The sequence below is a fragment of the Dipodomys spectabilis genome, unplaced genomic scaffold (assembly GCF_019054845.1).
Source record: "Dipodomys spectabilis isolate Male_0828 unplaced genomic scaffold, ASM1905484v1 ptg000378l, whole genome shotgun sequence".
Classification (NCBI taxonomy): Eukaryota; Metazoa; Chordata; class Mammalia; order Rodentia; family Heteromyidae; genus Dipodomys; species Dipodomys spectabilis.
In genome coordinates, this window is record NW_024871055.1 from 1,569,749 (window position 1) to 1,573,989 (window position 4,241).

General features: G+C 36.2%; 1 pseudogene; it reads left to right on the forward strand.

Moving 5' to 3' along the window:
* The first annotated feature begins 3,727 nt into the window (after positions 1-3,727).
* Positions 3,728-3,842, forward strand: LOC122096585 (annotated as a pseudogene).
* Positions 3,843-4,241: the final 399 nt, after the last annotated feature.

The following is a 4,241-nucleotide window of genomic DNA, read 5'->3' on the forward strand; positions in this document are numbered from 1 at the left end:
TTTGATGTTGGTGCCCTCCATCTTGTATATACACTTCTCTAGTTTGGAGAGGGAAATGGAAAAAACAGAATACTTAAATAGGAATACAGTTTGACCCATTGTAACAATGAGATGCACAAGACACTGTTGAAAAACAAACTTTACAATTTAGGCGGGGTTCGGGGTAGTGTATAGGGTAGTTTTGGAGCTTGGAGATTAGGGATGGTAGGGGACATATAAAGGAGGAGGTAACAATGCTTGATAGGAAATGTATGCTTTACCTTGCTCATGTAACTAACCCCTCTGTACAGTACTTTTACAATAAATATATAAAAATGAAAGAATAAATATACTTCAAAGGTAATCTGTGTGGTGGTTGGAGGCCAATGGTACAGAAAGACTTACAAGGATTGAATATAGGAAACAAATTACCTAAAAACTGAGATGATACTGAGTATAATCCTAAATGCTCAGGTGGCTGAATTCTGAGGATCTGTTTGAAACCAACCCAGACAGGAAAGATGAGACTTTTATTTCCAATGAAGGTGCAAAAAAGATACTACTGGAGTTGTGGCTAAAGTGGTAGCCTTGAGTAAAACTGCTCTGGGACAATGCCCAGAGCATGAGATCAAACCCAAGACCAGCCCCCAGTCACTTATAAAAAAGGTTGTGTGTCTGTGTGTGGTGGCAGATCCCTTTACTAGTTTGATGATAGAGCAAGAATTTTAACAATGATTCATGGTCTCAATATTTACCTCTTTAGTAATTGTTTTCATAGTAATGTGTGCATGGGTGCTTTATCTCTTCTATAACAGGTTTTGTTCAGTGACTGACTGAAAATCTGCCTTAATCAAACCCTTTTTAAAATCAAAATATCTTATTGGATACTGCTGAATAGGAAAGTCAATTATTATTGTTTGGAAGAAAAGAAAGCAAAACCAGATGGGAGAATTGTAGAAGTTAAATCTTGAAGTGCTTGACTGATATAGGCACTGCCCTTGTAAAGGTAGTCAAAACCTACCTAGAAGTGCTAGGGGCTAGAGACATGGCACTAGTAGTAGAACACCAGGTGGGTAAAAGTTGGTTATTTTTCATATGGCCAGGTGTTCGGATTTGGTTGATTATTAAAGCTTTTGACTGGTTTGAAAGGGGTCAAAAGTTTGAGCCATCATGAAAGATGATCCCAAAGCTCAAATTCATGGGAGCCAGTGGTGGGCTGCCTATCCACTGTGCTTATTCAACTTGGACATGTGACAGGATGCCTTCTGCCAGAGTAAACTTTGCCTTGCTGAGATGGTGTTTGTAGGATACCTTAATTGCTCCCGGTATTTCCAACACAGATCTTCTGTGCCATTCATGAGGGATTCTAGGAGCCCCTCATAGGAGACACATCCAGACGCTCTGTTGAGCCAACCTCCTGGATGGTCTAAACATGCCATCCTTGGTAGCTGATAATGGACCTAGGTATAAAATTAATCGACAACATCAGGAAAGTCACAAACAGGCACCCTCAGAAGCAAGCAACCTCAGGCATTGGCCTTGGTAGAAAAAAATGAAACTCTGTATCCTGTTTTGGTACTTGTGTCTTTGTAGGGATGGTGTATGAGAGAAGTGTGTTAGATTCAGGCTCTTAAAATCTTTCTAAGAGTCTTGATCTGCAAATTCATTTGTCCAGATAGGCAGAGTGAAAAGTTGGAGATGGAGTCATCTCTGAGAAAAATCTCTAATAATGGAGTCAAGAAAAGGGAGGAACAAGAAACACAGTCTGAAGGGCAAAAGAATTCTAAACTTAGGAAGCCCAAGAAAATTGGAGTTAAAAAGCTTCCCTCAGACATTTTTAATATTGTCTTCTTTTAGGGAGAATGTGGGGAAAGATACGAAAATATGTGTTAAGGCTGATTTTTATTTTTGAGCTTAATTTTAATGTTCAGTTGGTAAACTACATCCTCTATATCCCTGTCTCTGTGTAAATACCCATAAACATGAAATATAAAGTGATTTTGATAAAAAATAAAAATGACTCAGAAGAAATGATAAATGTAAAAAAAAATCTTCACAGGGATGGTTAGGTGGTTCAGTAGTAGAGCGCTTGCCTTGCATGCATGAAGCCCTGGGTTCGATTCCTCAGCACCACATAAGCAGAAAAAAGCCGGAAGTGGCACTGTGGGTCAAGTGGTAGAGAGTTAGCCTTCAGCTGAAGAGCTGAGAGAGAGTGCCCAGGCCCAGAGTTCAGGCCCACTACCTGACCCCCCCTCCCGAAAAAAAAAAAAAAAAAACAATCTTCACAGAAGCAAACTCTCAGAGATATTTCATGACTTTGACAAGGATAAAGTGGGTGAAGTTAGTATAAATATAAAGTATGACAATGCACAAAAACATAAAAAGATAATCATATATTTCATTATATAACCCAAAGCAGAAAACAAATGTTGTTTAGATGATTTTTTAAAACCCAGTCTCTCAGGTACTGGGAAGGTGGCTCAATGGTAGAGTGCCTGCATGCATGAGGCCTTGGGTTTGATTTCTCAGCAATATGAGGCTTTGGGTTTGATTTCTCAGCATCACATAAGCAGAAAAAGATGGAAGTGGTGCTGTGGCTCAAGTGGTATCACTAGCCTTGAGCTGAGGGACAGCACCCAGGCCCCAGAGTTTAAGCCCCGTGACCAACAAAATAAAAATAAAAAACAAAACAAAACACAGTCTCTTACTTTTGTTGCCTCAACTCTGTAATAACTCTGCTTCAGCCTAGGGCTAACATTTTAAGTGTGGACATTTATCAACACTCCTGAATCAGACTCTATTTGATCATTTTTAAAATACATATTTTGTTCTTAATTTTCATCTTTATAAACTCACATGCACCTATAAAAAATGGTATGGCCATCCCAATAACCTTCTCAAAGTACCTCCTAATGACAATTTACGAAAAGTTCTATTATATTACAACAAGGAAAAAATGCTACAAATAAAGAAAAGCAATAATTTAATATTAATGATTAATAAAATAAAAAACAAAACAATTACCAGTGTTTTCAGTATTTGAAGTGTACTACAAATTAGATTTTATTATTGTCATATTTCTTTACATTTAACACTGGCTAAGATTATGATGTTCAACAAGAATGTTATAGGCTATGAGTAGAGTTTAAATCACCCACTAAGATGACCATTTATAGTTCATCTCATAATTTGTATATGGCTTATATCATCATTTGTTCCTCACTAACATATAAAGTAAGGAAGGCCTACAGTTTTAGCAGAAACTGTGTAATTAACATAGTCAGCTCTTTATTCTGCTCCTTTACACAAAGACTTTGCAACTTCTCATTAGTAAAGTTTCTATAAACTCTGAAATGTACATACTTAGGAGTATTTATCTGCTACCATAAATCTTAAATACTTTATAGAAAAGTATTATGACCTACCAAACAGTCCCAGTTTTGGCATATATAAGCAAATTCCCAAAATTAATATATTTAAAACATTAAAACTTTTAACAAACCTTAACACTTGCTGCAGTGTTCATTATGACAGGTCCCTTGTATAGAATAATTGAATTCCTCATCCTACACATCTCTTGCACAACAAATATCTGGAATTATTTTGTTTTTGACATGTCAATCTTGACTTTATTCTTAAATGTGTATTTATGTAAGAAGTACATGGTTCTAAAATTCTTTTAAACTTAGTTTTTGTTGAATTGTCTAGTTTAAGAAAATCAATTACAATTTATATATAAAAAATTTCTGTGCTCAATTCAGCATCACATATACTAAAACATTGGAATGATACAGAGAAGATTAGTATGGCCCCTCCACAAGGATGACAGGCAAATTCCTGAAGCATTCCATCCCCCAATTTGTTAAGAAATGGAAAGACTTGGAAAAAAAATTAAGTAGAGTAAGCCAAATCCAAAGAAACATAGGTCCCATGGTTTCTCTAATTTTCAATAACTAATATATGTCTGGGATAAGCAGAAAATGTCAAAAGTTATGTGTATATGACCAGATAAGGTTATGTTAATGGAAATGAACCCCAAGTTAGGGACACAAGTGGTTTTTTCTTGCTATTTTTTCTCACATACTTATAACCTACAGTGTGGATTTTTTTTTGTTTCTTTATATGTTCCTCCCCCATGCTATAACACCTATTTTCACTGTATTTGAAGTTGGTGAGCCTACATCTTGTATATATTCTCCTCTAATTTGCTGAGGGGAAGGAAAAAAAAACAAAATGCATAAATAGGGATACAGGTTGACCCA